General features: G+C 51.6%; 1 protein-coding gene across 4 annotated transcripts in view; it reads left to right on the top strand.

Annotated features, from left to right (window-relative positions):
- The first annotated feature begins 18,211 nt into the window (after positions 1 to 18,211).
- LOC137415054 (sentrin-specific protease 1) overlaps positions 18,212 to 21,283 on the top strand; it is a 149,617-nt gene continuing 146,545 nt past the window's right edge. For 2 of the 4 annotated variants that reach the window (XM_078766414.1, XM_078766415.1), the window contains exon 1: positions 18,212 to 18,369. The gene's annotated coding sequence lies outside the window, so the exon portion shown is untranslated. The remainder of the gene's footprint in view (positions 18,370 to 21,283) is intronic. The other 2 variants (XM_068100612.2, XM_068100614.2) reach the window with 1 other exon arrangement.

A 21,283-nucleotide genomic window follows, 5' to 3' on the forward strand; every position in this document is an offset into this window, starting at 1 on the left:
ATCCCTTTATAAGGGGTGAGGTCCGATGGTACCTTTCTCCTGTCCGCCTTGACCACGATCCTCCTCCACTCCCAGATCTCTGTCCTTGGCCAACTCTCTCCACTCTCCAACCACCCCACCATACTGAAATCCCTCTTCACACAATCCACCCATCTCATCCACCGTCTTCCTGTTTTCGTCCTACCATGTTTCCTTCAACCTATCCGCTCTCTTTACCATTCTCTCTTCCCCCATCTGCACATGTCCAGCCCATCTCCACCAGCATTTCTCCAATCTCCCCATCAAGCTCATCTGCACATCAATCTCCTCCCTCAGTTCATCCATCCTCCTTCTTCCCACTGTCTTCACTCCTGCAATCCTCCTGACCGAGTTGTTCTCGCAAATGTGCAGCCTCTGTTGTGTCTCTCTGTCAGGACCACCGTCTCCAGACCATAAAGTTAGGCCGACGTTCAACACATCAGCACCTTTCCTTTCAATCTCCATGAAATCCTTCTGTTTGCCATTACTCCCTCCACCCTCCTCCACGCATTCACACCCACCTGAATCCTCGTCCGCACCTCTGACTTACGATCCCAGGTCATTGTTCCACCCAGAAACTCAAACCTATCTCCTTCCCCTCTAACCTGATATTCATTTATTTTCTCTCCTGTCCGGCCCACAACACCTCCATCTTCTCCATACTCTTCTTCAGCCCATGTTTCTCAAATTCCTCCTTCCACTCCCCCAGTAATTCCTGCATCTCCCTCCCACTCTCCACACAGCAGCCAGATCATCCGCATACAATATCCTCCACCGAGGTTACTTTTCTAAATGTCATGATCTGTAAATAGATGCATCCCTCTCCATCTTCCCTTGAAACATATTGTTACGGATCTCTACGTCGGCCTTTCCCTTTAAGAAGGGGGGATTAATCCCCTTGCGTATGACTGACCTGAAGTGAGTCCTGAAGTTGCACAAGCTCCCTCCGGAGAGGCAGGTGCGCAACCTCGTTCGCGACCGCGGACAGATGTTAATTGCCGAGCGGTTTAGCAACCGTGGCACGAACCATTAGCAGAGACTAACCCGATCCTGAACGTTGGCCAAAATCGCGCCACAGGTTTTCAATGGGGAAATCACAAAGACGACCGGACGAGCATGAAGAAGAAGAACGAAGGTAGGAAATACAAATATAATTTATTACTAATATTTACACAAATCAAAGGAACCAAGGAGAAGGAAAGAAAAGAAAATATTTTACAGAAGGAATGGAAGGACCAGAAGACACAGTGCAATTACTAGCTTATACTATGCAGTCTTACTTAACCCGAGGACAAGACGCACAAAACAAACTCACGTACACGAATGGATGGATGAGGCCAGGCACAGATGATTGGAAGGGGAGGAAGGTTCGGCTGGACACGGGAGGACGGCCGGGCCGGGAGTGAGCAGCCGCCGCCCTTCCTCAATCGTGTTCGCCCGGCGGCGTTGCTTCGCAAAAGCTCAAAGCTGCGGTGGTCACAACTGCGGTGGACTCAAAGCTGCGATGGTCTCCAAAGCTCATGCGTGCTTCCTTTCCCTCAATCACCTCCTTCCTCCACTCGTCTCTTCTTCTGGTCTCTACTCGTCTCAGGTGGGGTGCGTCGCCTGCTCTCCAAGGACTCATCTCTGGTGGGGGCGTCCCGCCCCGGGTTATATAGGCCACACCCTCTCAAGCCATACCCCTGAGCCTTGGTTGGTCGTTCGGGGCTCCACCCTTCATGATGAGGTGGGGGCCACGCCTTTCTTCTCCGAACCGACCGCGTGTTTAATGGAGGACGAAAGCAGTTGGCAATCGAGGCTTTGGGAATGGGGGGCTTTGGGAATGAAAGGGAATCTACCTTATTTGAATTCGGTGCAATGCAGTGTCAATTAATGGAAGACACAGCCTTAAACTAATACACACAATAAGGAAATAACTATTTAGAAGGGTATATGATTTGCTATGTGCATGTATATGGATTACCTAGGAGGACGACCTTTGACCTTTACACTACGGAGGGTGATATTTACAACAATTACACAACAATTCTCAAATCCACAACACTGCACCCTCATCCTCTAGGCACGTTCTCGGGCCTATAAAACTTTAACTTTAGTGTGGCATGTAGGTGTAGTTCCCTCTACATTTAACCTGACCCTGAGTGTGACAGTTTAAAAACACAAATAAGTATGTCCCCCTGCTGCATTGCACCCTGCCTAACAGATTTACGCCCACAGGATAACCGAATTGCAGAATTGTCTTCAAACTAAACATGAACGGTGGGGAGCGTTATTTACAATTGACGCTAATGATATTTACAAAGCTAACCCAGGGCCTGTGATTGTTATTTTGGGGGGGGGGGGGGGGGGGGGACAGCGTGCGCTGCATCGATGCACCAGCACCAAAAATCAGCACCATAAAGCACCAAAAAACGCACCAGTCAGTGCACAGTCACCACAGTTCATAATAAACAACACAAACCCCTGGTGCTGGTCTTCCTCTTCGGCTCCCTCTGCTGGCCATCGTTCTTCTTGATGTTGTCAACTTCATGTTCTTCTTACTGGCGGCCTATTTGGAATAATAAAAAATGCACAAAACGTGTCCGTTTTTATTTATGGCCCACAGGGGCCAACTAGGGGTGGTTCACCTGTATGGCATAGGTGCATGTTACCGAGGTCCGCCAGCAAGATCTCGGGCCATCATGGCCAGTTCCAGCAGAGGGGCCATGCCCCAACCCGTGGGGTCCATAAGTGGTGCTCAGCCACAGACATGTGGTCCATAAGTGGTGCATCGATGCAGACAGCTGGTTGCGGGGGTTCTGGCACACAATGGCGGACTCCCGCACGCTCCCCTCGGTGCCCAGAGAGCACGATCCATGGGTCGGGGAAGGAAGACAGAGAAGACAGGTGAGCGAGGGGTAAGGTCACAAGGGTACACATCAATAAAGGCAATGCAAGGTGAGGTGCGTCTGGAGACTGAGCGGAGAAAAGCTCGTCCCTACCGTACGTCACCCCCCCTTGTTACCAACTCTACCCTTGCCCTTACCCCATATTTACAAAATCTACACCCTTACCAATTCGTCACTAATGTCTCGTCTTCCCCATATTTCCACTATACCAAATTCGTCACCACAATCCCTATTTCTAACCAAATTTGCCATTATCCAATTCATCATCACTCCTCATAAGGAGGGAGAGATGGAACAACAAAGCACAATGTCTCACCCACGTCATGATGCGTCTCACAATCCAAAACATTTGCACAAAAAAATAATAAAAACAACAAACCATGGCACGGTGTGGAGTTTTGTCACCTCAGGTGAGTGGATGTAGATGGTGCGAGGTGATTCTTAATCCTAACTATCCTCTAAATGACATTAACACACTTTACACGACCCGGGGTCTTTCCCTGCCAATCCATTGGCCATCTTACTCTATGCGGTTTTAAGAACCAAATTCCCATTGACCAAACTGTGGTGCTTCATCAATTTGGGGTCTTACTCCCCCGATTCAACTCCCTGTGCCTTTGCACAATTTCAGGACTGGGTCGTGTGGCTCTCCCAGCAGGTCTACCCACCTGCACACCTCCACCACTGCAGTTGCCTCCGAGCTTACCTGCTCCTTACCCTAACCTATCTAACTGGGAAAGGCCCTCTGGCGCTCTCCCCACTCGGTGCCCTCTGGCACTGGGCTACCCGGGTCCGTCCTCCGGATCCTCGGGCCCCATCCACAACAACTCTAACGGCTCCCAGAGCCCACCTGCGGCCTCACCTGGCCGACATCCTCACAGTGGCGGAGCGCCCATTTAACTACACACACTAACAAGCCACACGCCCAGCCATTTCCACGTCACTAATGCACCCATCCAAACACCATTCTTCCACATGTACCACAGATGCCAATATCCAACCACAATTTACCTACTCCCTCTACCAAACTCTTAAACTACCCTCCCCGGGTATTCGTGATGGGGGTCCATCCTCCCCATACACACCTTCGCACCATCCACTCCACTCCACAGTTTCCACCATACTCACTCCACACCATCCATTCCATACTCCATGTATTCCACACAATCATGCTCATCTGTATTTGCACACCTGTGCAATCCTCCTACACCTGGAGCTTCCTGCACCCTCCTTCCTCCCAGGCCCATTTGCTCAACACAACACACAATCACCATTACTCAGTCATACACTGCTCCATACACCTGTTCAGTTGCACACCTGTGCAATCACATCTGGTGCTTCCTGCACCCTCCTTCCTCCCAGGCTTCTTCAATCATTCAATACAATGCACAACCACAATTGTTCCTCATGCACTGCTCCATACACTTCCACGCTCAATACAACTCACATCTCTCCCGAGCATTGCCCCGCAATTCCTCATTTGCTCGATATCAATACTCTCACACACACGGCATCATCGGACCTACCTGGTGCCCTGCTAACTTGGTGCTCCCCGTCTTCCCTTTAAACTAAGCACATACCACATCATTAACAACCATTCTAATCTCTCTATGTCCCAGACTACCTGTCCAATGTCGCTACTTAACGCTACCGTTACCTATGGTCATTTCTCTCGACCCCTATCATTTTATCCTAACCCTCCCGGGCTAGTTTTCACTGCCATAAACCCCATAAAACTATAGCTCATGTGCCCCGTTATGTGAGGGATGGCAGAGTTGCCATCCCATCACATCGGGTACCTCCCACTATCAATTTGGCTCATCCAATTCCAACCAATCAACAATTTTCCAATCACAAATTCCCTATCCCTACCAAATGTCCTTTAACTTGAGCCTCGGTGCATCGTTACCTTCGCAAAGCTCGGCTTCGCGAAGCCGAGCAATGCATGCCGGTGGTTCATCGCCGGCGGTTGGGTACGTCCGGCATTCGGTGCAGGGAAGGAGGTTTACTCAGGCCGAGATTCCACGCACCATCTCGGCACGGAGCCGTCCGATGGCCCGATCTCGCCCTGCCGGAATGCCTCAACCACAAGGGGTCGCCGTGACGACCCTTCCGACCGGGCCGCCCGCTCCGCCTAGCGGAGCACGGACACGACCGTTCAGAGCGAGGCCCGGCGTGGATCGCGTACGGCGGTTCCTTCGAAACCGCCGTGGTTACGATCCCCGCTGGTTTCCGCTGCGCACAAAGCCTGGCACGAACCGAGGGCCCGCTTCGGCTACAAGTCGATCTAACTGCTGCTTCGTTTAACGTCGATGCTTCACTTGCATGCTCACACCCCGCGTTCCGTTCCTTGCTCACGCATCCAGCTGTCTCCATACTCTCCGTCATTGCACCTTCTCTTACACACCCCCCAGGTACACTCATAGACTTCGTCACACACCTGACCACCGCACACCTTGGCACACACTCATCGTTCGTACACCTCACCAACACACCTCTTCGCGCCCCCTCCTCGGTCACATCCTCTGTGACAACCACGGGTGTGCACTCTTCCGTACACCCAATCACGTGCTTTACTACCAACTCAAGCGTGCATGCCCACACGCGCTCGACCATTCCAGGTGTGCATCCTTCCATTCCAGGTGTACATTCTCTCTCACCTGCCACAACCGACTCGTGCTCCGTGTCACTCTCACTACTCTCACCACCACACTCAGTCGCGTATTCACCCTTACTCTTGACAGCGCACTCTGTAATCATGCACTCCTCTGTTACACACCTTTTTCGCGCATCCTCTTGCGCACACTCTCCCGTTACGCCCTCCGTAACACTCACCACAGGTGTGCATTCTTCCGTTACACCCCCTGTAACACTCCCCATCACGCGCTTCCATGTGCCCCCTCGCACCTGCGCCCCGACCAACTCACTCTCGACAGCACCCTCACTCCTCGGCGCGCACTTTTTCCTCACACACCCCATAGTCGGACATCCTCGCACACCTCCTCCTTCACACTCTGTACCTGTCGCACACCTTACCCGCGGCCTCTCACGAACACCCGAGTCTAAACCAACACCCAAGCCGACTGAATCTCCCCTCACACCATATACATTTCCGAGTATATCGCCACTCACCTCGGCACCTCTTCTTCGCTCCTCTTCCACCACCTGCAAACTCTTTATTTGGTTAGTAAGCACATCATCACGATTTGAGCACAGACCTTGTACATATTCCATCACCTCCTCCTTTATCTCCCTCTTAGTTTCCCTCCATCTTTTCTTAATTTCACTCACCCCCTCTTCCACATCCTCTAATTTTTGCTTCACCTCTTTCATCTCCCGGTGCGCCCCCTCAATTTCGTCCTCTAAGGCCACCTTAATCGTTTCTATGTGCATCCTCACCTCCCGTTCTTTCGTCTCCATTGCTTCTGTCACCTCGTCCAACCTCTTTGTCAACCCCTCATGTACCATCTGACATTCCCTCTTCGTTGCTACTAGTTCCTTTTTTATGTCTTTCTGCGTCGCCTTTAACCCCCCGATTATCGCAGTGTTCTTCTCCACTTGATCCACTAATTCCTTCTGTCCCACTGTCAGCTGGTTCTACTCCCCTCGTGAGATCCTCTATGCCCCCCTGTAACCTAGCCGTACTATTTCTCACCTCTTTCTCCATACGCTCCTCACCTCGCTTTACCTCCTCGCGTACCCCCGAGACCTCCTCGCTCACACCTCGTCTGATCCCCTCCCCCATTTCTCCCATCTCTTTGGTAGATGCTGCCGCCATCTGCTCCAAATCATTCCTCTGGGCATCCAATTTGGTTTCTAACCCGATTTTCACCTCCTCTATCTGCTCTCGCATTTGTTTAATTTCCTGGGCGGATTGCTCCCCTATTTCCCTCAATTTGCTTTCCATGGTGTTTTCTAGCCCCGTTAACCCATTCTTTACCCCTTCCATCTGGTTCTCCTGGGCATCCATTCTATTTTCCAACCCCGTTAACCCCTCCTTCATTTCCCAAATTTGATTACCCATGTCCTCTAGTTGGCCCCCCAATTTACCTTCGAGCCCCCTGATTTGGCTTTCCAATCCCCCAAATTTAGTCTAAACCCTCAAATTTATTGTCTAGCCGTTCACTGGTACCCCTTGCTTCGTCCCTCATTGCTCCCATTTGGCCCCCCAGCCCCCTGTTCTCTTCCATGAAGGCCTGCATTTGCAGCATGAATAGGCCCCAGTCCATTGGCGGCGCTGCTACGGTCACGGGCACGGCAACATTTGGTGCCGCTGCAACATCATGCGCAAGGGCGCCATCTCGTGTACCTGATACCCCCTCAACCACATCACCATTGCTCTCCTCCTCTCTCGCCCCCATATACATTTCCCTGGGATCCTGGGTCGACTCTAACCCCTCTTCTGACTCACCCACCAGCATCCGATCACCTTGACCATCCATGGCACGATTTTAAATTTAGGATGTTAAAGAAAATTGTGGGCCACTCGTTTTTGAGCGCGCTAAGCGCGCTTCAGGTCCGAATCTCGCTCCTGACACCAATTTGTTGCGGATCTCTACGTCGGCCTTTCCCTTTAAGAAGGGGGGATTAATCCCCTTGCGTATGACTGACCTGATGTGAGTCCTGAAGTTGCACAAGCTCCCTCCGGAGAGGCAGGTGCGCAGCCTCGTTCGCGACCGCGGACAGATGTTAATTGCCGAGCGGTTTAGCAACCGCGGCACGAACCATTAGCAGAGACTAACCCGATCCTGAACGTTGGCCAAAATCGCGCCACAGGTTTTCAATGGGGAAATCACAAAGACGACCGGACGAACATGAAGAAGAAGAACGAAGGTAGGAAATACAAATATAATTTATTACTAATATTTACACAAATCAAAGGAACCAAGGAGAAGGAAAGAAAAGAAAATAATTTACAGAAGGAATGGAAGGACCAGAAGACACAATGCAATTACTAGCTTATACTATGCAGTCTTACTTAACCCCAGGACAAGACACACAAAACAAACTCACGTACACGAATGGATGGATGAGGCCAGGCATGGATGATTGGAAGGGGAGGAAGGTTCGGCTGGACACGGGAGGACGGCCGGGCCGGGAGTGAGCAGCCGCCGCCCTTCCTCAATCGTGTTCGCCCGGCGGCGTTGCTTCGCAAAAGCTCAAAGCTGCGGTGGTCACAACTGCGGTGGACTCAAAGCTGCGATGGTCTCCAAAGCTCATGCGTGCTTCTCTTTCCCTCGATCACCTCCTTCCTCCACTCGTCTCTTCTTCTGGTCTCTACTCGTCTCAGGTGGGGTGCGTCGCGTGCTCTCCAAGGACTCATCTCTGGTGGGGGCGTCCCGCCCCGGGTTATATAGGCCACACCCTCTCAAGCCATCCCCCTGAGCCTTGGTTGGTCGTTCGGGGCTCCACCCTTCATGATGAGGTGGGGGCCACGCCTTTCTTCTCCGAACCGACCGCATGTTTAATGGAGGGCGAATGCAGTTGGCAATCGAGGCTTTGGGAATGGGGGGCTTTGGGAATGAAAGGGAATCTACCTTATTTGAATTCGGTGCAATGCAGTGTCAATTAATGGAAGACACAGCCTTAAACTAATACACACAATAAGGAAATAACTATTTAGAAGGGTATATGATTTGCTACGTGCATGTATATGGATTAACTAGGAGGACGACCTTTGACCTTTACACTACGGAGGGTGATATTTACAACAATTACACAACAATTCTCAAATCCACAACAATATATTTAAGCATTTAATTCAAGGCCATCGCTCATTTAACAACAAATGTATTAACTGTTATATTTTTGGCGGCCATCTTGGAAAATGGCTGCCTTGGATATTTTTTCCAGTTGCCACTAGATCTAAAATCTATCTTGACATGTTCCTGAACATGTGTGGGAAGTTTGTTGCTTGTTTGAAAAAATGCACAATTGTTGTGCTATGCCCCTTGACTTAGAATGCTCGGTGAGTTTTCCTTTGAGTGGCATGTCTGTGTGGGTACTCACTGGGAAGTGAAACCGACACAAACGTGAGAAATCCCTTTCCCTCGACGACAACCAATGGGAAATCAATCCACAACCACCCACCGTTCTCAGCTTGAATTGGGACCGATGATCACAACCAGAGCTGTGCAGAATGTTACTTTTGCGGACAACGTCATGTTAAAGTTGGAGAAGTCAGAAATAAACATGAGTTTATTCAAACAACACGATGGATGCAGGCCCCAGGCTGCAGGCCATCACTGAGCAACTACCCTCCGCCCACCACAGAAATGGAACATGATTACATAAGTATGTCATGCATAATACTAAAGGGGTTTTGCAGTATCCAACAGAAAAACGCCACGATAAAGCTAATTTAACATGGATATACACCTCAACACGCAACCCCATTGGCGTGGAAAACCCCTTTGGTGAGGGGGGCAATTAATTCGCTTCAACCTTTATTTTGTGACCCTTCGTCCTCCTGTTAAGTTTGGTTTAGATTGGATAAGTAACGACCGAATGTATCGCAATCAAAAATTGTCAGACAGATGGAGAGACACCAAATTGCGTATTTTCGTATGATGATGATGATTGATTCAGTGGTCATAACTCGGTTTTCTCACCATGATCTTCTGCACATTTCCCATCCACGCCCTGTGCTACAATTACAAACATATGGTTGTGTGTCCGTGTTCTATTCTTTTAAATGTTAAACGTGAAACTACGATTAATGTAGCACGCAGCATTCATTAGTCTTTGGTGTGATGAGTGGGCCTGTGCACGAGTGTGGGTCTATGCACGAGAGTGGGCCTGTGCACGAGTGCGGGCCTGTGCACAAGAGCGGGCCTGTGCACGAGTGCGGGCCTGTGCACGAGTGCGGGCCTGTGCACGAGTGCGGGCCTGTGCACGAGTGCGGGCCTGTACACGAGAGTGGGCCTGTGCACGAGAGTGGGCCTGTGCACGAGAGTGGGCCTGTGCACGAGTGTTCGTTTACGGCCTGTGTTGAAAGAAGCCGTTTGGAGAAGTGAACTCGAAGAACCAGCGCATGAGGATGCAACTTGCTTCTCGACGGATGATACAAGGTTGTTTTTCTGAGGAGGAAGAGCACGTCCCTGCGGAGAGTGCAAGTGCTGAGAGGGCTTATTATGGTCAGACCATTCCGAAATGTCTCTGTAAAAGCCATCAAAAATGGCGGCGTCTGTGAAATGTGATGAGCTGTCGGCTGTGGTTGCGCTTGACGTCTCGAAAACACGATGCTGTAGCGGCTACCGCTGGGTTTACACAATCGCCTTGCACCTACCAAGGACGAGGAGCGATCACCATGCCGGGCTCGTCCAGGATGCCCGGCCACGCCCCCTCTCGCCTTTCCCGGGCAAACGCTCCGGGATAATGTGTGTATATATATTGCTGCCCGATAAACGGGCTTTTCAGATTACCCGAGTTGTTTTGTGACGATAAAGAAACTCGGACGATTTCCAGCTTTTTGTCGCGTCCATTCTTCCGATTACGTGGGAGCACAGCTCCTTCATTGGTGACCTACCGACATGGACACGGCAGTTGCCCTTAAACTGCCTACCTTCTGGGAGGCTCACGCGGCGGTTTGGTTCACCCAGGCGGACTCCCTGTTCACCCTGCGAGGCATCACGGCCGACGACACCCGCTTCCACCATGTGGCAGCAGCGCTAGGTTCAGCCACCGCGGCCCGCGCCCTGAGCCTCCTCGAGAGCCCGCCAGCCGCTGACAAATACGGCGCGATTAAAAAGCTCCTCCTCGACGCTTTCGCCCTCCCATCGGCGGAACGCGCACGGCGCCTGCTCGACCTGCCCGAGCTCGGCGACACGCGCCCGTCCGAGCGAATGGACTACATGCTTTCGCTGCTCGGCGAGCACTCTCCGGCATTCCTGTTCCGGGAGCTGTTCCTGCGTCAGCTGCCTAGCCCGGTACGCCTCGCCCTGGCGAGCACGACGATCATGGATCCCCGTGCCCTCGCCAGGGAAGCCGACAAGATCTCCGCGGCAGGCCAACCCATTGCAGCAGTGACCTGGGGCCCACCGCCGTTCGACGCAACGCCCATGGCGCCCGCGCACCCGGCACGGTCGACGACCAAACTGCCGACACAATTGGCGGTCGCAACACCGAGCCGACCACCTCCAGCACGACGACCGGGGCCTCCACCTGACCAAGCGTGGTGTTACTATCATGCCAGGTTCGGACAGAAGGCCCGGACATGCCGACCCACGTGCACCTTCGGCAGGCCGGGAAACGGCCGGGCCGGCGTTCATTACCAGCCATAAACGCCGGCCACACGGACAACTTACTGTTCATCATGGACAAAGCGTCCGGACGGCGTTTCCTGTGCGACACCGGCGCCCAACTGAGCGTCATACCTGCCTCCGATCAGGACAGGCAGTCCACGGGTTTGCGGCCCCTCCTTGGTTGCGGCCAATGGATCGGCCATCCGCACCTTCGGCCCATGCAACGTCACCCTCTGCTTCGGTGGCCAACGCTTTACTTGGACTTTTGTAACCGCCAGCGTGCCCATGGCTCTGCTAGGCGCCGACTTCCTCTGCGCACACGGACTGCTGGTGGACGTCCAACGGCGTCGCCTCATCAACGCTGAGACCTTCAGCTCCCTGGTATGCACATTGAGCACCTCCGCTCCGACCGAGCTGGCATGCGCCCTCCCGGCGGCGAACGAGTTTGCTCGCCTGCTCACGGAGTTCCCGGCCCTCACGCGGCCGACGTTTTCGGCCGTCGCAGTACGACATGGGATCGAGCACCACATACCAACCACGGGCCCGCCGGTCTACGCCAGAGCCCGCCGCCTCGACCCAGCCAAGCTCGCCGTGGCCAAAGCCGAGTTCGACGCTTTGGAACACCTCGGCATCGTGCGGCGCTCCGATAGCGCGTGGGCTTCGCCACTACACATCGTCCCAAAACCAGGGGGCGGCTGGCGCCCATGTGGCGACTACCGCCGCCTTAACGACGCTACCACCCCCGACAGGTATCCGATCCCGCACATCCAAGACTTCTCCACCCGTCTGGCAGGATGGGTCATTTTTTCAAAAATCGATCTCATACAGGGATATCACCAGGTACCTGTCAGGGCGGCCGACGTCCCTAAAACGGCCGTCATCACGCCGTTCGGCTTATTCGAATTCCTACGGATGCCATTTGGCCTCAAGAACGCGGCTCAGGCGTTCCAGCGCTTGATGGACGGCGTGCTGCGTGACCTGCCGTTCCTCTTCGTTTACCTGGACGACATCCTCGTCGCCAGCACGTCCCGGGCCGAGCACCTCCTCCACCTCCGAACACTGTTCGGGCGCCTCAGCGAGCACGGCCTCATCGTCAACCCGCCCAAATGCCACTTCGGCACGACGGCCGTTGATTTTTTGGGCCACCACATCACCAAGAACGGGGCCGTGCCGCTGCCAACCAAGGTCGAGGCCATCACCACGTTTCCACGTCCCCGCTCCATAAAGGCCATGCAGGAATTCCTGGGAATGGTGAATTTCTATCACCGCTTCGTGCCCCGTGCTGCTCAACTCATGCGGCCTCTCTACGAAGCCCTCCGGGGCAAGCCGGCCAAGCACGACGTCGTCTGGTCCGCAGCAATGGACGCGGCCTTCCAAAGCTCAAACCGGGCCCTCGCCGACGCAACACTGCTCGCTCACCCGGTGCTCAACGCTCCCATCGCCCTCACCACGGATGCCTCCGACTACGTGGTGGGCGCCGTACATGAGCAATGGGTGAACGGGGTTTGGCAGCCACTCGCTTTTTTCAGCCGGCAGCTCCGGCCGAACGAGCTCAAATATAGCACGTTTGACCGTGAGCTCCTCGGTCTACTCCTGGCCGTTCGCCATTTCCGCCACCTCCTGGAGGGCCGACCCTTCATGGCGTTCGTCGACCACAAGCCATTGGTTTACGCAATGGCCAAGGTCACGGAGCCGTGGTCGGCCCGCCAACAGCGCCACCTCTCCGCCGTGTCGGAGTTTACCACGGACATCCGGCACGTCGCCGGCAAAAACAACGCCATGGCCGACTGTCTTTCTCGGGCCAGCGCGAACGCGGTCCACCTCGGCATGGACTTCGCGCTTATGGCGGCGGACCAAACCACCGACACCACGGTGCAAGCCCTCCAGGCGGCGGACACGGGCCTCCGCCTGGCCGACATCCCCTTCGCGGACACTGTCCTGCTCTGCGACATCTCCCAAGGCCAGCCTCGCCCCATCGTGCCCGTTACCTGGCAACGCCGCATCTTCGCCTCCCTCCACGGCCTTTCCCACCCGGGCCAGAAAGCTTCCCAGAAGCTGGTGTCGGCGCGATTCGTCTGGCACGGCCTTCGACGGGACGTCCGTGATTGGACCAGCACCTGCACAGCCTGCCAACAGGCCAAGGTCCACCGACACACCCAGGCCCCGCTGGCACCTTTCACCGTGCCCGAACGACGTTTTGACCACGTCAACGTGGATCTGGTGGGCCCCCTCCCCCCATCACGGGGGTTCACACGCCTGCTCACCATGGTGGACAGGACCACCAGGTGGCCGGAGGCCGTTCCCCTCGTCTCCACCACCACCGCCGACGTGGCACAGGCTTTTATCGCCACCTGGGTCACCCGCTTCGGCGCACCAGCGGACATCTCGTCGGACCGCGGACCGCAGTTCACCTCCGAGCTGTGGGGCGCGGTCGCCCGCAACCTGGGGGTCAAGCTCCACCGTACTACGGCCTACCACCCCCAAGCCAACGGGTTGTGCGAGCGATTCCACCGCTCCATGAAGGCCGCGCTCATGGCCGGCCTTCAAGACGGCGGTTGGGCCGACCGGCTGCCGTGGGTCCTTTTGGGCCTCCGCACGGCCCCCAAGGAGGACCTCCGGGCATCCACCGCCGAGCTTGTCTACGGCCAGGCGCTACGCGTCCCGGGCGAATTCGTGCCCGACGCTACCAGTCCCTGGTCCGCAGCTCACCAGCGCTCGGACCTCCAGGAGGCCGCCCGACGGTTTGCCCCCGTGCCAACATCCCACCACGGTGACCCCCAGTCCTACGTCCCCCCAGCGCTTCGCACAGCGGAGTACGTTTTTGTGCGTCATGACGCACATCGGGGGCCACTCCGGCCGCCGTACGACGGGCCCTTCCGGGTCCTGCGACGGGACGACAAGTCGTTCGTCATCGACATTGGCGGCAGGTCGGACCGGATTGCGGTGGACCGCCTCAAGCCGGCGCACGTGGACATCGACCAACCGCATCGGTTGGCCCTTCCGCCACGGCGAGGCCGCCCCCCGTCCACGGTGCCCCCCACTCGACCGCCCACCACCACACCGGACCCCCCCCCCCCCCACGACCCACCAGGGGTCGCTTCGGCCGGGTCATCAGGACCCCCTCAAATTGACCCTGCCGGTGCAAGTCGATTCTGGGGGGACGTGTGTAGCGGCTACCGCTGGGTTTACACAATCGCCTTGCACCTACCAAGGACGCGGAGCGATCACCATGCCAGGCTCGTCCAGGACGTCCGGGCAGGCCCGCGCTCAACTTGCCAGGCCTCCGCCGGGACGCCCGGGCATGCCCGGGCACGCCCGGCCACGCCCGCTCTCGACTTGCCAGTCCGCGGCCAGGACGCCCGGCCACGCCCCCTCTCGCCTTTCCCGGGCAAACGCTCCGGGATAATGTGTGTATATATATTGCTGCCCGATAAACGGGCTTTTCAGAGTACCCGAGTTGTTTTGTGACAATAAAGAAACTCGGACGAATTCCAGCTTTTTGTCGCGTCCATTCTTCCGATTACGTGGGAGCACAGCTCCTTCAATGCTCCATTAATTGTCTTGACAATGCGAAGAAGACAGGCAGGAAATGCAGTCAGGCTAGAAATAAGGCACAGGCTAAAGGTTTAAAGAGTCATCAAGAGGGTATGTTTCAGTGTGAAATTTGCCAAAGACAAACAAGAAAGTACATGATACTTTGGAGTGTCAAGTATGCGGACGATGGTCCTGTGTGGAGTGACAAGACGTGACATTGGATATGTATAACATGTTTGGCATCGGGTCAAACGATGCACATTGGTTCAGCTGTACCTGTGAAAAAGTGGATATGCAAGCCGCGAAAGCAACAGTGTGAAGGGATGATGGGGAAGTCAACTCTTTAACTCTTAGTGACAAAGTATCTCACGAGGTCGAAAAGGTGGTGACAGAGCAGGTTGGAAAGATGGTTCAAGAATTTCAGGTAACTGTTAAGGGCGTCATAGAAACTGGGGAGAAAATAATTAGAAAAGGTTATGATGATGCAGTGAGACAGACAGATGATCAACCAAGTCAATTTGCTTCAAAGATTGACATTAGAGACCAGGTGCAGTCACAGTTTCCATCTCAAGATTTACTAGAATGCAACCGCTGTGGTCAACATCCTGACGGTGGAGGAAGTTTTCGACCGTGAGAGACGAACAATCTAGTGCTGTATAATGTTGTGGAGTCTAAAGCTTCAACATCTAGTGATAGAGAACTGGAGGATCAAAACTCTGCGATAAAAATCATCCCAGGTGGACTTGGAGTAATGGGTGTGTCAGTCGACAAGGTATTGAGGCTCGGTGGTGTAAACCAGAACAGGATGGTAAAGCCACGTGTGTTGTTGGTTCAGCTGACTAATGTCAGAAAATAGAGAGAAATTCTATACCTTCGAGGAACGGAGAAGTGGCCTCAGAGGAATGTGGCTCCAGACCGAACACCTGGTCAGCGGAATGATAGGAAAAGGCTTAGGGATGAAATCCAAAGAAGGAGAGATGGAGAAGAAAACCTGATTATATATCAGGGAAGAATCCAAGTGAAGAACACACCTCGTGGTTAGCAAGAATGTGACAGGAAAGGGACAGGTGAACATGCCAGTAAACCTGAAGCACCTGTGCGAACAGACAGGAACTCAGCAGCAAATGAGGAGGCACTTGGTCCATGTCCACAAGCAACAGAAGGTAGAGCACCCGGCAGTGTTTCATTCACACAAGCGTCAGGGAGTGGGCCCAGAAATGAAGTGTTGGAAAACGGTTCCAGTCCTCAAGCACCTGGGAAAGACTCGAGTCCACGATGACGAGGTATCAGTGGAAGGGTAAATGTTCAGGACTTTGGAAGTAAAGACAATTTGAGGGTGTTATATACCAATGCGGATTCGTTACCGAATAAAATACATGAACTGAAACTACTTGTGGGGAAATATGATCCTGACTTTGTATTGATGACGCAAGTTGCACCAAAAGCAGGTGTGTTTGGGTTGTTACCTGCAGCAGTAGCGATCGACAGGTATGACATGTGATCAAACTTGGACACAGGTCACAGTTGTTTAGTAGTGGTTGAATGTTGCTGCTGTTGCTTCGACAAGTTCGTCACACGATCAATTTAACTACGAGAGTGGAAGTTACAAGATGAATGAGCAACTGCGGAATCATGGAATGACAGACTAGGAAATCCGCACAGTGAGGAGGCTTGGCTAGATTTTAGACAAGTACCGGAAGGGGTAGTCCGGGACTGCATATCAGAGAACGCACCGACACAGACTGGGCAGAAAAAACATCGACATGACATGAGAGCTTTGGCTCAGTCTAGGTCCAGGCAGTAACACCGAGCATGGAAAAAATTCTGAAATCAGGAAATTATACTGACCTATCAAGGTACAGGCAGTGGAGGAATGACCTGCGCACGACCACAAGAAACTTCTGCAAGGAGTTTGAGAAGAACGTAGCAATGTGAAGGAGAACCCCAATAAATTCTGGGGGTATGTAAATAGCTGGACCAAGACGAGAGTCAACGTTGGAAATCTGATAAAGGATGACAATACAATGACCACATCTGATCAGGAGAAGGCCGACACCCTCACCATGACAGGTGAACGAGTGTTCACCATTGAGGACACATCTCAGATTCCAACGGTTCCTCATCGTGATGCGGAGCCTTTGTTGAACAATATTGAAATATCCGAAGAGGAGGGAGGAGGAAGTTGGAGAACCTGAAAACCAGTAAATCTCCTGGTCCAGATGGAATTCACCCAAAAGTGGAAAGTGCTCGTGGAGGTGGCTCAGGGGAAAGTCATTCCCTACCTTTAATCTTCAACAAATCAATGAGAGATGGTGTTATACCATGTGACTAGAAATGAGAGATGATGTTCTGCTCTGTGACTGGAAATGAGAGACGATGTTCTGCTCTGTGACTGGAAATGAGAGATGATGTTCTGCTCTGTGACTGGAAATGAGAGACGATGTTCTGCTCTGTGACTGGAAATGAGAGATGATGTTCTGCTCTGTGACTGGAAATGAGAGACGATGTTCTGCTATGTGACTGGAAATGAGAGACGATGTTCTGCTCTGTGACTGGAAATGAGAGATGATGTTCTGCTCTGTAATTGGAAATGAGAGATGATGTTTCAAACGTTTAAGGTGATATGATCCAAATGTTTAAGGTGATAACCGGAATCGACCGGATGAAACCACAACATTTCCTCACTCCTCAACGCGGGACCACCTCCTTAAACTCTTTGTGACGAGGTGTAAGTTCGACGCGAGGAAACATTTCTTCAATCTTCAGGAATCTTCAGAGTGGAACAGTCTTCCTCAGAATGTTGTGGATCCTCAATCTGTTGAAGCTTTCAAACAGGGTCTGGATGAGTTTTGGTGTGAGGAGCGTTCCACTTGCAAGGAGCGTCAACCAATCATGAGCGTCCATCTTGCACCAACCACCAAATTAACCAATCATGAGCATCCATCCTGCAACAACCACTAAATTAACCAAGTACCATCCATAGTGCAGACCGGAATGTCTGCAGGACTTCCTTCACTTCCATGGAGATGAAGTTTATACTTGGGAGAGCATTTGCTTTTCGTTTTACAAGTTAATGTTTCCTGATGTTTTTCTATTTTACAGAAATTTCATTAAAGTAAATATTGCTGTAAGAAAATGTTTTTCGTACCTTGCGGTGTATTAGTTGTTCCCGAATGGTGTACTGGTGTCAAATCTTTGCCCAGTAAAAGTTATTGTTTATTTTCGACGTATTTGATGTATATATTGTAAAATTAATTTATGGTTATTATAATATACTGTGGTTCCTTTTTTGATTAATATTGCAGACATATGATGTTGAAACCTTTAAAGTAAAATCGTGGTGGTGTATATTCATAGTTATGTACAGCGATGCTGGTATACTGATTTTATTAAAAGTTAAATTCGTTATAATGCAAATTAAATATATGAAGTTAAGGAATGGTGTTTGTGGCGTATTAATACATCGCACTACATTGTAAAAACGTTTTTAAAATGTAACAAACGATGCGAGTTTGTCATTAAAGGTTTACTATTAAATTGAAAACGGTGGACTTACCAGTCAGTATAGCCGACCTGGTCAGAACTATCTCTTGAGGTGGACCACTTTCACAGGCATTCTTCTCCTTTGCATCCGATTCTTATTCTTCTTCTTCTTCCTCTTCATATCAACTTCTGCCGTGGACAAGGTGAGTGGGTGTCGTGAAATGCCGGCCCTTGCGACTTATAAGTCCAGCTTTCTCGATTATAAACTCGACTGGATGAATAATAACAACCTGCAGATGGATTTAATGTGAGTTTGTGTTTAAATGTGAAACAGCGTTTGCTATTCGAGTTATTCTCCGCTGAGGTGGTTGCTCTGGTTTACCTGCGCTCGCGAAGCGACAATTACGGTTACACATTCGGCTGCTGTCATGTATGAAGGTGCAAATATTCCCCGTTTTATCCGGACCCCGTGACCGCGGGCTTATTTCCGTTTCCTGGAGTTACGGCTCAGCTCGGATGGCCCTGAGGTGAATCGGGCCTGTGTGTATCTGCAGAGTCAATAAATGTGCAACAATCGATCGTTGTCTGTCGAGATACCTTACATGGCGACGAGGATAAACATCTAGACCATGACGTCTTTCGGCCACATCGATGAATTCGACCCTCATGAGGGAGATTTTGACACGTATTCTGAGCGGTTGTCTTTTTACTTCGAGGCGAACGATATCACGACCGAAGCCCGGATGAAGGCCGTCTTCCTGTCCGAAGCCCGGATGAAGGCCGTCTTCCTGTCCGAAGCCCGGATGAAGGCCGTCTTCCTGTCCGAAGCCCGGATGAAGGCCGTCTTCCTGTCCGAAGCCCGGATGAAGGCCGTTTTCCTGTCCGAAGCCCGGATGAAGGCCGTCTTCCTGTCCGTTTGCTGGGGTGAGACGTTCACACTCGTTAAAAACCTGATTCGGCCTCGGACAATCCAGGAGCTCACCTATGCAGAGCTCAAGGCCGCTTTGAAGGAACATTGTAATCCATCTCCTTCAGTCATCCTGTGTCAGTTTAATTTTTACATGTGCAGACAGCAGCAAGGTCAGTCGATCGCAGACTTCATTGCACACCTCAAAAAACCGTCACATCTGTGTGAGTTTGGGGACACGATTGACGACGTGCTCTGTGATTTGCTGGTGGTTGGCATGTCCGATGGCCGCACTCGTAGACGCCTGCTTGCTGAGAGAAGACCGACGTTCCAAAATGCCAGAGACACCGCCATTTCCATGGAAAGTGCTGAACGCAATGCTACAAGTAGTCAGGTTCACTATGTTTTTTCGTTCAAAATTTTGGTAGATTAGCAAAACTATACATTTTTGGAATATTCAGAGCATGAGGAATCCAAAAATTAATGTTTACATTTGCGTAGACACCTTTGCGAAAATGACCCTCAGGACAGTGATGAAGATCTGTAAAAGCATATTCCTGAACGGTATAGATCTCGTAGATCCTGTGTATAGGACTTATAGTTCAATCTGATACTACCTATAACTTCCTATAACAACCTATAACTTCAAAGGACTTGCAATATCATGTATTATGTAATACAGTTATATCACAAATATAAAGACGATGGTTTTCAATTACCTTTGTTTGTTGCTTTTCTATAATCCTGAGCACTATTTTGAGGCCTTTATTGGATTCCTTGACCCAGAAAACTTAGGATTAGCATATTTAATTAAGTCTCTAGGTTGACTAGAAGCCGAGATCGCGCAAAATATGTATTTTATGGCGGCCATTTTCAAAATCCAAAATGGCGGCCATGCAGGTGTCTGTGCAAATGCCAACATTGATTTTCAGATTCTCCATGCTCTGAAGATTCCAAAAATGTACAGGTTTGCTTATCCCAAAATTTTGAAAGAAATTATATTTGTTAACATAATGAACCTGACTATCTTCATCACTGTCCTGAGTGTCATTTTTGCAAAGGTGTCTACGCAAATGTAAACATTAATTTTTGGATTCCTCAATCCTCATGCTCTGAATATTCCAAAAATGTATAGTTTTGCTAATCTACCAAAATTTTGAATGAAATTATATTTGTTAACATAGTGAACCTGACTAAAGCATCGGTGCCACTCGCTCGTCTGGTACCAGCTCTGCTGTGAATCGGTTGGATCATGATCAGCCAAAACGTTGGAACAAGTCTCCTCGTCAGAAGCCAGTGCAGTCTCAAACCCACAACAAATGTTTTCGGTGCAACGGAAAGCACCCTCCGGAGACGAGTCGGTTCAAAGATGCCACCTGCCATTTCTGTTCGAAAACTGGCCATCCCATATTGCTCCAGCTTGCATCACTCGCAAATCAGGAAAAGAGAAAGCTGCTGACAAGGAAATTCATCAGTTTATCGGTTCGGAGGAACCTGAGCTTGATCAGGTGAGCACTGTTGCCGACTACTCAGAATCGTACGCATGACCTGTTTCATATTTATTCTCACGATAAGCGGGACCCTTTTCTTGCTACTCTTGTCGTCAATATAATCAACTGTTGCAAATGGAGGTCGACACTGGTGTGGCCGTCTCGCTCATCAGCCATGCTGTTTTCACAAACCTGTGCAGTGATGCTGACCGACCCCATCTGAAACCTACTACCTATGGACTCTCCACCTATACAGGTGAGAAGATTGTTCGCTGCGGTACATGTGACGTCACGGTGGGCTACGATAACCGCGGGTTTCACCTATCCCTGATCGTCATTCCTGGAAAGGGCCCTTCCTTACTAGGCAAGAACTGGTTGAGCATAATTCGACTGAAGTGGAAAAGCATTCATCAACTCCGGGCAGCCAATGTTTATCCTACCGCAGCATACTCTCAAAAATGTGCTGGATACGTACCCCGATGTCTTCAAGGATGAGCTTGGAACCTTGAATGGACATGCAGCTAAACTCAGTGTTGACCGGGATGCCAATCCTATATTTTGCAGAGCTCGCCCAGTCCCTTTCGCCCTGCGGGAGCGGATTGACAAGAACCTGGATCATCTTGAAAATCTGGGCATCATCGAGCAAATTCAGTACGCCGAATGGGCAGCGCCCATCGTTCTGGTCATAAAATCGGACCAGTCCATCCGCATATGTGGAGA

Source organism: Myxine glutinosa, chromosome 12, assembly GCF_964187855.1.
Source record: "Myxine glutinosa chromosome 12, kmMyxGlut1.1, whole genome shotgun sequence".
In the NCBI taxonomy this organism is placed as follows: Eukaryota; Metazoa; Chordata; class Myxini; order Myxiniformes; family Myxinidae; genus Myxine; species Myxine glutinosa.